This window comes from Salvelinus alpinus, chromosome 27, assembly GCF_045679555.1.
Source record: "Salvelinus alpinus chromosome 27, SLU_Salpinus.1, whole genome shotgun sequence".
NCBI lineage: Eukaryota > Metazoa > Chordata > Actinopteri > Salmoniformes > Salmonidae > Salvelinus > Salvelinus alpinus.
Genome location: NC_092112.1, coordinates 16,792,847 through 16,806,443, shown reverse-complemented (window position 1 = coordinate 16,806,443; position 13,597 = coordinate 16,792,847). Strand labels below are relative to the sequence as shown.

The 13,597-nt window shown below is 43.0% G+C and overlaps 1 pseudogene; it reads right to left on the bottom strand.

Moving 5' to 3' along the window:
* Positions 1–991: 991 nt before the first annotated feature.
* LOC139556056 (protein lin-28 homolog A-like) overlaps positions 992–13,597 on the bottom strand; it is a 44,770-nt pseudogene continuing 32,164 nt past the window's right edge.

Here is a 13,597-nt window from a genome sequence, read left to right as displayed (position 1 = left end):
GGGTGGAGTGCCACTTCAGAGAAGTTATTTTCACATTCAATATGGTCAGAGAAGAGTTGTCACGTTTCATTAGTATAAGCGCTACTGGAAACTCTCAGAGGATTCACATCATACGAAAACCAGCATTTTAGTTTTTTCTGCCTCCCTCCTTCCTGTCTTAATAAATCTCTGGACTATTTGAAACACGGCAGCGGTGTTTTGGAATCCCGTTTTGAGGGGGATTGTGACATCACACAGATCTAGAGGGTATGTAGACTTGACTGTTACTGAGCCTTTATCTAGGATTCTGAGGTTTACCTAATTAAGTCAGGGAGAACCTCCAGGCCCTAGGCACTTGACGGCAAAGGGGGAGAGGGGATAGATGGTGATAGAGGGGTAGAGTGAAAGGAGGAGATAGTGATGTCACACTGGTCAAAGGGAGAGAGGGGTGTGATGGTGCTTTAACTTAACGCTGTGCTAACTTGACAATAAAGAATCCTACGCACAATACAGAGCTTTCTTAAACTATGTTAGAATATTACTTACAGTTAATACCGTTTTAATAATATGCTATTCTTTCATACATATATTACTGACATATATTGTGACTTTATAAATTGTTCAACTAATTAGCCAGCAACCCAACTCTAGATCTAGTCCAATTAAATAATGGTATTTTTTCTGTTTTGAAACAAACCTATCGGTGGATATTGATTATATGGTTTCTTATCTGAGGCATGTGTAGGATTATATGAAATATTATTGTTAATAGCAAGTCCAGCTAGAGGTTGGCCCCTAATCTCAAAGATGAAACTTCTCGTCTGCCACTGTTTTACGAAAGGGACAGCGTCTCTCGCACGCACACACACACACACACACACACACACACACACACAACCCCACACACACACACAACCCCACACACACACACACAACCCCACACACACACACACACACACAACCCCACTCACACACAACCCCCCCCCACACACACCCCACACAAACACACACACAACCCCACCCCCACTCTCACACAACCCCACTCTCACACAAGCAAGTAAGTATGCACACATGCCTGGATTCAATGCTATGCACTCTGCAGTCAATTGTCAGTACCACTGAACTAGAAAATCTTCTGTGTTTTAGGAGTGACAGTTAGGCTACTGGTTGGGATGACGTTCACTCTGGTGTCCATGGTAATCTCCTCTACACTGATTGGATAGGCCACATTAAATAATCATTTTTCTTCTGATTGGTCGAGGTTCCATTGTTTTGATACAGGGTCTATCAGTGTTTCCCAATCCTGATCCCGCAAAGGTTCTGCGGCTGTCCCCATAGGAGAACCCTTTTTGGTGCCAGGTAGAACTATAATCAAAAAGTTGGTGGTGAGTTGATTAGTTGAATCTAGTGTGTAGATGCAAAGGATACAACTCAAATACACAGGATTAAGAAGCACTGGCCTATTTAAAATCCTTAATGCTTCAAATGAACTCTGCTGGATCGCCGCATCATGACCTGTGGAACGGTTATATAATATAAATATGAACCAGGTGGACCAAAATCTAAAAGAGAAGCGAGTCCTATTCAGAAAGAGTTATGGATGACATCATCTAACCCAGAGAGTCATCTAACCCAGTCATCTAACCAAGACAGTCATCAGATTCACCGCCAACCTTGTTTCTCTTTAAGACCATATCGTCTCTTGAGCTGCACTGATTGAGACCAGTCACACACAAAGAGACAGTCATTCACATGAATCCGTATCCCCAGCAATGGTTGTCATAGCTGCCACCGGAAGACAGCCAGTCAGTCACACACATTCACATACATCCGTACCCCTGACGATCGTTGCCATAGCTGCGCTGGTCCCGCCAAAAATAGACCTATTATTTCCACAAGTGCGAGGTAGATTAGGGGTGGGGGTTAAGGGGGGTTCCTTAGGTCAGGGGTCAGGAGGTACAGCTCTCCCCCTATTTCCCCCCCTCTGGGGGCCAACGCGGTGTGACTGGGGTAGCTCCTCTGGGGAGGGCGAGGGGCCCTCAAGGGGGGGACGAGCCCGAGCGCTCCTCCTCGTCGGCGGGGTACAGGTGGGCCGAGGTAGAGGGGTGCAGGGGGTCCTGAAAGCCTGTGGGGGCCGCCAGCACCTTGTGGGGACACTGGGCCACCATGTGCCTGATGCTCTGGCAGTAGTGGCATTTCTTTGGCTGGGGGGGCAGGCCACACTCCTTGGCATGGTGATCCAGACCTCCACAGTTATAACAGCTGGACAGAGGACAGTAGGAGTGGAATGGAGAGGAAAGGAGGGAGAGAAGGAGGAACAGGTAAAGGACATAAAACATTGTCACCCAATTTGCTACTAGTATGAAAACAACATTCAATGACTCAAATAAGAATGAAGTAATAATTGGATATCGCTTTAATAGGAGTAAACAGGTATAATGTATTACGATGGAGCTATAATACACGACAAGTCTTATAATACACGACAAGTCTTGTCATTAGGCTTTATCTGTTATTATCGTCAAAGTAATCTTGACTAAACATCAGATGAATGTATTACATAGAGAGACGTGACATATTACAAGCCTAATTATTATTTATGTATTTATTTTACCTTTATTTAACTAGGCAAGTCAGTTAACAAACTTTCGGTTACTAGTCCAACGCTCTAACCACTAGGCTGCCTGCCGCCCTACAAGACATAGACATTATTAGACATTATAAAGCCTCATACAATCTTATAAAATGTAATAATGTATTATACTAGTCAGCTTTATGTAAAGTGTTACCCAAAAGAATAAAAGCAATCTCCTGACATCAACCCAGTGCTATGGGCTGATCAGCGGTGTAAAGTACTTAAGTAACAATACTTTAAAGTACTACTTAATTTTTGGGGTATCTGTATTTTACTGCTTATCTTTTTGACTACTTTTACTTCACTACATTCCTAAAGGAAATAATGTACTTTTTAATCCATACATTTTCCCTGACACCCAAAAGTACATTTTGAATGCTTAGCAGGACAGGAAATTGGGTCCAATTCATGCACTTATCAAGAGAACATCCCTGGTCATCCCTACTGCCTCTGATCTGGCAGACTCACTAAACACAAATGCTTTGTTTGTAAATTGTCTGAGTGTTCCCCTGGCTATCTGTACATTTTAAAAACAAGAACATGGTGTTGTCTGGTTTGCTTCATAAGGAATTTGAAATAATTTATACTTTTATTTTTTATACTTAAATATATTTCAAAACAAATACTTTTAGACGTTCACTCAAGTAGTATTTTACTGGGTGACTTTCACTTGAATCATTTTCTATTAAGGTACCTTTACTTTTACGCAAGTATGACAACTGGGTACTTTTCCCACCACTGGTACTGAGGTGGAGATTATTGGGGCCTTATCAAGGATTCCCTTTGATTTCTGTAGAAGTGCTCTTTCCTCCACTAGATGGCAGCATAACAAAGGCCATAAATCCTTTTGAAACACCAGAAACTATTGTCACTACCCAGCAGTTTCATCTATATTTATTATATATACACAGAATCAGTCAAGTTTGGACACACCTACTAATTCAAGGGTTTTTCTATATTTTTACTATTTTCTACATTGTGGAATAATAGTGAAGACATCAAAACTATGAAATAGCACATATGGAATCATGTAGTAAACAAAAAAAAGGTTTTAAACAAATCATTTTATATTTTATGGTCTTCAAAGTAGCCACCCTTTGCCTAGATGACAGCTTTGCACACTCTTGGCATTCTCTCAACCAGCTTCATGAGGAACGCTTTTCCAATAGTCTTGAAGGAGTTCCCTACAGTACATATGCTGAGCACTTGTTGGCTGATTTTCCTTCACTCTGCAGTCCAACTCATCCCAAACCATCTCAATTGGGTTGAGGTCAGGTGAATGTGGAGGCCAGGTCATCTGATGCAGACAGCGTGTATGGTATCTTGTGGACGAGTGGTTTTCTGATGTCAATGTTGTGAACAGAGTGCCACATGGTGGCGGTGGTGTTATGGGCAGGCATAAACTACGGACAACAAACACAATTGTATTTTATTGATGGCAATTTGAATGCACAGAGATGCCGTGACGAGATCCTGAGGCCCATTGTTGTGCCATTCATCTGCCGTCATCACCATGATAATACACGGCCCGGATCTGTACACAATTCCTGGAAGCTGAAAATGTCCCAGTTCTTCCATGGCCTGCATACTCACCAGACATGTCACCTATTTAGCATGCTTGGGATGCTCTGGATCGGCGTGTTCCAGTTCCCGCCAATATCCAGCAACTTTGCACAGACATTGAAGATGAGTGGGACAACATTCCAAAGGCCACAATCAACAGCCTGATCAACTCTATGTGAAGGAGATGTGTCGTGCTGCATGAGGCAAACGGTTGTCACAGCAGATACTGACTGGTTTTCTGATCCACACCCCTACCTTTATTTAAGGTGTCTGTGACCAACAGATACATATATGTATTCCCAGTCATGTGAAATACATAGATTAGGGCCTAATTTATTTCAACTGACTGATTTCCTTATGAACTGTAACTCAGTAAAATCTTTGAAATTGTTGCATGTTCCACTAGTAGAAAGAGGAGGAAGGAAAGCACTACTAAGGTACACAATAGTACATTTTGGTAGACAGAAGGTGCTCTTTGGTAAAAGGGGTAAATTGGTCATCAAAAAGAAAGGAGGACCAAGGCACTCTTCATATAATTAATTAAAATGCCTTTTTCTATTGAACATGCCATACTAATACCGTTTTAAAAATCTGTCGCGTTTCGGCTGCATGGCCTTTGTCAGGGAGTACAAAAAAATAATACAATGTCCTCTTAAAACAGCTTTTCCAATCAGCCCTAATTAGAAGAGGGAGTGGTTACAAAATTGATTGGACACACCTAGTAAAGCAATACTATACACATTAAAAAGTGAAATACTGTAGCTATGTTATCATAAAAATACAACTCCAAGCTAGAAGTATCAGGACACTTGGAAAGGTAGTTCTAACCTTTACATATGACTGGGAGAAGTGTCAAGAATAAGAAAGCAATATATTCCATAGTACACTAGAACACAGCAAAACATGAACAACAGTCTGAACATAGCTGAGAGCAATTGAGCAAAATCAAATCAAATTCTATTTGTCACATACACATGGTGAGCAGATGTTAATACGAGTGTAGCAAAATGCTTGTTTTTCTAGTTCCGACAATGCAGTAATAACCAACGAGTAATCTAACCTAACAATTCCACAACTACTACCTTATACACACAAGTGTAAAGGGATAAAGAATATGTACATAAAGATATGAGTGATGGTACAGAACGGCATACGCAAGATGCAGTAGATGGTATCGAGTACAGTATATACACATGAGATGAGTAATGTACGGTATGTAAACATAAACGTGCATAGTTTAAAGTGGCTAGTGATACATGTATTACATAAAGATGGCAAGATGCAGTAGATGAGAGTACAGTATATACATTATATTAAGTGGCATTGTTTAAAGTGGCTAGTGATACATTTTTGATCAATTTCCATTATTAAAGTGAGCTGGAGTTGAGTCAGTATGTTGGCAGCAGCCACTCGATGTTAGTGGTGGCTGTTTAACAGTCTGATGGCCTTGAAATAGAAGCTGTTTTTCAGGTCGCTCGGTCCCTGCTTTGATGCACCTGTACTGACCTCGCCTTCTGGATGATAGCGGGGTGAACAGGCAGTGGCTCGGGTGGTTGTTGTCCTTGATGATCTTTATGGCCTTCCTGTGACATCGGGTGGTGTAGGTGTCCTGGAGGGCAGGTAGTTTGCCCCCAGTGATGCGTTGTGCAGACCTCACTACCCTCTGGAGAGCCTTACGGTTGTGGGCGGAGCAGTTGCCATACCAGGCGGTGATACAGCCCGACAGGATGCTTTCGATTGTGCATCTGTAGAAGTTTGTGAGTGCTTTTGGTTACAAGCTGAATTTCTTCAGCCTCCTGAGGTTGAAGAGGCGCTGCTGCGCATTCTTCACAACGCTGTCTGTGTGGGTGGACCAATTCAGTTTGTCCGTGATGTGTACGCCGAGGAACTTACTACTGTCCCATCGATGTGGATAGGGGGGTGCTCCCTCTGCTGTTTCCTGAAGTCCACAATCATCTCCTTTGTTTTGTTGACGTTGAGTGTGAGGTTATTTTCCTGTTATTTATTTATTTATTTCTGTTATTTTTATTTTCCTGACACCACACTCAGAGGGCCCTCACCTCCTCCCTGTAGGCCGTCTCGTCGTTGTTGGTAATCAAGCCTACCACTGTAGTGTCATCCGCAAACTTGATGATTGAGTTGGAGGCGTGCATGGCCACGCAGTCGTGGGTAACAGGGAGTACAGGAGAGGGCTCAGAAGTACATGAAATGTACTGAAATGTAGCCATTCTCCTTAGCTCCTGTGAGGATCCCTTTCAATTCAGTTTTTAGGTCCTCTGTAGGGTTGAAGGTAAGAGATTGGTATAATTCATCATTGTCTAATTGACGGTAGGCTTCTGTCACATGTTTTTACTCCACACTACTGTAGCGCCACCTTTGTCTGCTTTTTTAACCACAATCCATTCATTTTAAGACAATCATTCAACTGCATCCCGCTCTGTCTTAGAAAGATTACGTCGTGTTTGGTTGGAGTCAATTTTACCCTTAAACAGATTCTCCACATAAAAATTCACTTTCTTGGAAAATGTATTTAGTGTGGCATTCTGGCCCATGGGACAAAAGGTGGACTTGGGCTTAAAATGTGTTTTTGAGGGACCAGAAACTGCCTGACTTGAGACACTGGTGTCTGTAGTTGGAGAGATGTTCTGCTTGTACCAGGCCTTCAGATGTAGATTCCTGTAGAAACGAAATAGGTCAATCTTTGTATTAAAGGCATTAGTTGAATATGTGGGGGCAAAGGACAGTCCTTTAGACAAGACCCTTATGCAATCATCAGAAAGGGGTTCTCCAGAAATGTTGATCACAGCCTTGTTCTGGTCCGGCTCCGTCTGGTTGGATAGTCTTGATTTCTTACTCCCCCTCCGTGTTGGCCTCTTCCGCGTCCTCTCCCTCTCTTGTTGAGGAACCTGCGTGACTCCTCTTCCTGATCTAAAAAAATCTTGGGAGGAGCTGGCCTCTGAGTGTCTGGGGTGATCCTCATCGTCACTGCTTGTAAAGTTGAAAGAAACAGATCTAGGCTTCCTCCTCTGCGGATGTGATTCTGAATTCTTGCGTGTTGGTCTTCTCCAGGCAAAGACCTTGCCATCTCTATAGTCTACTTCATCTATTCTACATTTTCTTAGCTTGTCTTGCTTCAATGTCAGAGTGAATGTGTCTACTTTCTCTCTCAAGATCTCATCACATTGTGCTTTAGAATTGCCACTGTGTTCTGTGATTTTACTTTTTACTTCAATTTCTGTTTGGACTACTTGTCTGTCCTTTTTAGATTATTATATTAGAAGTAGCATAAGGTCAAAAGAACACTTGTTGAGAATAGCCTCCCATTTATCTCTAAATTAAGTTTTACCTTGTGCTCCATTAGCTGGAAATTTCATAATACGGAGTCCTCTGGGGATTAGGCCTTTCCTCCAATAGACAAGGTGATTGAATTGAGGTCAAGTTTGGTATCTTTCTCCATAAGGTGTTGCAAGTCTCTGTAAGCCTTGTTTAAGTCCATTCCAGTATTCCCTGTGGCTGTCATCTCATTTAGCAATGAGGTAGTGGTAATAATCCTTTGGCCCTCTTCATGGGAATAGGAAAATCTTGTAGCCTCTTGGATAAAATCCATAGTTTGAGTTGTAAAATGTCCTCAAAAACACAGAAAAAAATGACTGTGGAGCTGCTTCCTCTAAGCACCACCCAAGTGCTATGCTTAACTAGTAGAAAGAGGAGGAAGGGAAGCGCTACTAAGGTACCCAATAGTACATTTTGGTAGACAGACAGAAGGTGCTCTTTGGTAAAAGGGGTAAATTGGTCATCAAAAAGAAAGGAGGACCAAGGCACTCTTCATATAATTAATTAAAATGTATTAATCATATTCCGGCCTCTATTAGAAAAGGGGACCGTCTTTCACAGTTAAACCAAAGGGAAAGTTTTTGGATTTACAAACTACAGGCCACTAAATACCCTGGTTTAAATGAAGATATGGATTTCTCACCCTTCCTGTAGGGTTGTGATGGGTCCATTTGCTGTCGCCTAGTGGACAGCGCGAACCACTGCTTTTAACCAGGGCAAGGTGACTGGAAACATGACCGAATACAAACAGTGTAGCTATTCCCTCCGCAAGGCAATCAAACAAGCTAAGCGTCAGTATAGAGACAAAGTAGAGTTGCAATTCAACGGCTCAGACACAAGAGGTATGTGGCAGGGTCTACAGTCAATCACGGATTACAAAAAGAAAACCAGTCCCGTCGCGGACCAGGATGTCTTGCTCCCAGACAGACTAAATAACTTTTGCTCGCTTTGAGGACAATACAGTGCCACTGACACGGCCCGCTACCAAAACCCTCGCAGGGCTACAGGCCCAGACGGCATCCCCAGCCGCGTCCTCAGAGCATGCACAGACCAGCTGGCTGGTGTGTTTACGGACATATTCAATCAATCCTTTGTTCCTGTTCCCAAGAAAGCTAAGGTAACTGAGCTAAACGACTACCGCCCCGTAGCACTCACTCCCGTCATCGTGAAGTGCTTTGAGAGACTAGTCAAGGACCATATCACCTCCACCCTACCTGACACCCTAGACCCACTCCAATTTGCTTAACGCCCCAATAGGTCCACAGATGACGCAATCGCAACCACACTGCACACTGCCCTAACCCATCTGGACAAGAGGAATACCTATGTGAGAATGCTGTTCATCGACTACAGCTCAGCATTTAACGCCATAGTACCCTCCAAACTCGTCATCAAGCTCGAGACCCTGGGTCTCGACCCCGCCCTGTGCAACTGGGTACTGGACTTCCTGACGGGCCGCCCCCAGGTGGTGAGGGTAGGTAACAACATCTCCACCCTGCTGATCCTCAACACTGGGGCCCCACAAGGGTGCGTTCTGAGCCCTCTCCTGTACTCCCTGTTCACCCACGACTGCATGGCCATGCACGCCTCTAACTCAATCATCAAGTTTGCGGATGACACTACAGTGGTAGGCTTGATTACCAACAACGACGAGACAGCCTACAGGGAGGAGGTGAGGGCCCTCGGAGTGTGGTGTCAGGAAAATAACCTCACACTCAACGTCAACAAAACAAAGGAGATGATTGTGGACTTCAGGAAACAGCAGAGGGAGCACCCCCCTATCCACATCGACGGGACAGTAGTGGAGAGGGTAGTACATTTTAAGTTCCTCGGCGTACACATCACTGACAAACTGAATTGGTCCACCCACACAGACAGCGTTGTGAAGAAGGCGCAGCAGCACCTCTTCAACCTCAGGAGGCTGAAGAAATTCAGCTTGTCACCAAAAGCACTCACAAACTTCTACAGATGCACAATCGAGAGCATCCTGTCGGGCTGTATCACCGCCTGGTACGGCAAATGCTAATTAATTATATGAAGAGTGCCTTGGTCCTCCTTTCTTATTGTTGCATGTAGTACACACAGTAGAGTCAAAATTGACACCTACTCATTCCAGGTTTTTATTTTTTCTACATTGTAGAATAATAGTGAAGACAAACTATGAAATAACATGTAGTAGTAACCAAAAAAAGTGTTAAACAAATTAAATATATTTTATTTGAGATTCTTCAAAGTAGCCACCCTTTACCTTGATTTGCACATTCTTGGCGTTCTTTCAACCAGATTCATGAGGTAGTCCCCTGGAATCATTTCAATTAACAAGTGTGACTTGTTAAAAGTGAATATGCCAAATTTCTTTCCTTCTTAATGCGTTTGAGCCAATCAGTTGTGTTGTGACAAGGTAGAATTTTGGTTCCAACCGCCATGTTTTTGTGAGTCGCAGGTGTGGTAGCCATTCTGGTTAAGTGTGCCTTGAATTCTAAATAAATCACAGACAATGTCATCAGCAAAGCACCCCCACACCACCTCCTCCCATGCTTTACGGTGGGAACCACACATGCAGAGATCCGTTCACCTACTCGGAGTCTAGTAGAAGTGGTTTCTTTGCAGTAATTTGACCATGAAGGCCTGATTCACAGTCTCCTCTGAACAGTTGATGTGTCTGTTACTTTATTTAACTAGGCAAGTCAGTTAAGAACAAATTCTTATTTTCAATGACGGCCTAGGAACAGGGCAGATTTTTACCTTGTCAGCTCAGGGATTTGATCTTGCAACCTTTCGGTTACAAGTCCAACGCTCTAACCACTAGGCTACCTGCCGCCCCTATGAAATTAACTTATCCTCTGCAGCAGTCGCGGTCCTCTATAGAGACAGTTTCATCATAGCTCTTGATGGTGTTTGCAACTGCACTTGAAGAAACTTTCAAAGTTCTTGCAATTTTCTAGATTAACTGACCAAGTCTTAAGGTAATGATGGACTGTCGTTTCTCTTTGCTTATTTGAGCTGTTCTTGCCATAATATGGACTTGGTCTTTTACCAAATAGGGCTATCTTCGGTATACCGCTCTACCCTGTCTCAACACAAGTGATTGGCTCAAACGCATTAAGAAGGAAAAAATTCCACAAATTAACTTTTAAGACACACCTGTTAATCAAATGTTATTGGTTACATACACTGGCAGATGTTAATGCTAGTGTATATCTTCTGTATATAGGGTTGTACATTTTGGGGAATATTCAAAGGTGGACACTTTCCGTGGGAATTAACGGGAATATATGCAAATGAATATTAATACCACTCAAATGTAGATGTTTCTTGCATTGGATATATTTACCATATAATAAATATGGAGACAGAAACATAAACCTTTTACCTTATCATAAGGAGACATAATTGCAGATGATTAAATCCTTCCAATATAATATTTTTTTAATTAGTAAAAAAAAAAAAAGAATTAAGAGTTGACTTCACATGGGATGATTTCACTGAAGAAAAGGGAATATTGAATGATACCCAATGATCCATCGCACCTCCCAAAAACGTTTTTGACATACATCTGCATAATGATGGTTTAGAAACTAAAGCTTTGGTTGTCTTCCTCTCAGGCTTCCATGTCTCCCTGAACCTCCTCAATGTCCACCTCTTGAACATCAGACTGAGGCCTCATCTTCACTGTCACTTTCCAACCTTGTTGAGGATGGCTCGTTGTCAGGCTCAAAGCCTCACATTTTCCCAGATGGCCACCAATTTTTCAGCCCTTGTATTGGTCAGCCTGTTGCATGCTTTTGTGTGTGTGTTCCCAAACAAGGACCAGTTACACTCTGAGGCGGCTGATGTTGGTGGGATTTGGAGGATGATGGAGGTAACAGGGGAAAGAGCCTCAGATCCACAAAGTCCCTTCCACCAGGTGGCTGATGAGATACGTTGGCCCGACTGCCATATTGCATCTCCATCCCAAAGCCCTTGCTTGGAAGTGTACTTTGCCAGACTGCCAAGAACCTTGCCCTCATCCAGGCCAAGGTGGCGAGACACGGTAGTGATGACACCATAGGCCTTGTTGAGCTCTGCACCAGACAGGATGCTTTTGACAGCATACTTGGGGTCCAACATGTACGCTGCGGCGTTTATCGGCTTCAAGTAGAAGTCTTTATGCTTTTTGATGCATTTCAGAAGTGCAGGTTCCTCTGCTTGGAGCAACAGTGAAGTGGGCAGGGCAGTACGGATTTCTCTTACATCTGCAAGCAGTCTGAACATCAGACAGAATGGCATTGTCCCCCTCAATCCGTGCAATGGCTACTCCTATAGATTTCAGGAGTTTCAGGCTGCTTCCCACGCTCTCCCAAAACGCATCATCCAGGAGGATCCTCTTGATGGGGCTGTCCTTATCGGCAGACTGTGATATGGCCATTTCTTGGAAAGACTCCTTCCCCTCCAGGAGACTGTCAAACATGATGACAACACCACCCCCAACAGGTGTTGCTGGGAAGCTTCAATGTGGTGCTCTTATTCTTCTCACTGCGGTAGATTGCTGCTACAACTTGATGACCCTTCACATACCTAATCATTTCCTTGGCTCTCTTGTAGAGTGTATCCATTGTTTTCAGTGCCATGAGCAGATTCAATGCATGAGCAGCACAGCCAATGGGTGTGATGTGAGGGTAGGACTCCTCCACTTTAGACCAAGCAGCCTTCATGTTCGCAGCATTGTCCGTCACCAGTGCAAATACCTTCTGTGGTCCAAGGTCATTGATGATTGCCTTCAGCTCATCTGCAATGTAGAGACCGGTGTGTCTGTTGTCCCTTGTGTCTGTGCTCTTGCAGAATACTGGTTTGAGGGGTGGAGATGATGTAGGTAATTATTCCTTGCCCACTAACAGTCGACCACCCATCAGAGATGATTGCAATACAGTCTGATTTCTCTATGATTTGCTTGACCTTCTCTTGAACTCTGCATCCAGCAAATGAGTAGATAAAGCATGTCTGGATGGAGGGGTGTATGCTGGGCGAAGAACATTCAGAAATCTCTTCCAATACACATTGCCTGTGAGCATCAGAAGTGAACCAGTTGCATACACAGCTCGAGCAAGACATTCATCAGCATTTCTCTGACTGCATTCCTCCATTAAGTCAAAAAAACGTCTGATTCCAGGAGGACCATGAGCTGTTTCTATCGATAAGGTGTCTGATTCATCATTTTCACCTCACATAGAAGTAGAGGGACCTTTGTCAGAGGTTGCTTGTTGTGAGTGCTGAGGGAACTTTATGCACTTGGCCAGATGGTTCTGCATCTTTGTTGCATTCTTCGCAGAGTATTTGCAAATGTACACAGCTTTTCATTCTACATTAGCTGCAGTGAAATGTCTCCACACGTCAGATAGTGCCGTGGCATTGTCCTGTAAAGATTAGAAGATTATTTTTTTTGTACAGATAAATAGTTACGCAGTTAAATTAAACAAGTCCTTTGTAAGATAAATGTTTTAAAATAAAACATGTATGGAAACAGGTGAATTAACACTCCTCCGTTAGCAGGCTCAAGAAAGCTAAAACCCACATGGTAGCAAAAACTAACTTGCAGAAATTGTTAACAAGTTAGAAATGATTGACACACTTTGCTGTAGGCTACTATTTACTAGTTAACAAAAAATTGTGTGTCATAAAATATATTCACCCCACCCAGTATTGTAATCAAAACTTACCAGAAAGAATGTAGTCCTTGGCTCAGACAATGTAGTAGTGTGGGCTCAATAGCATCTCATTAGAGTGCAAGATCTTGAGAATCAGATGTAAATGTGATGGAAGAATGCACTGTGCATGCAGAGGGTTGCAATTCCATTGAATTGGGGATAGTTTAACCAAAATATGCCACAAGACCTAGAATTGCTTTATGTGTATCCCACAAAAAAGGTTCACTGTTACAAGCTAACTTTTTTTATGAATTTAAGCAAAATTCCCAGGCATAACTACTCATGGGAAATTTCCGGAAATTTACCGGAAAGTGTCCGACCCATTGCAACCCTATCTGTATACCACCCCTACCTTGTCACAACACAACGGATCGGCTAAAACAGATTAAGAAATATTCCACAA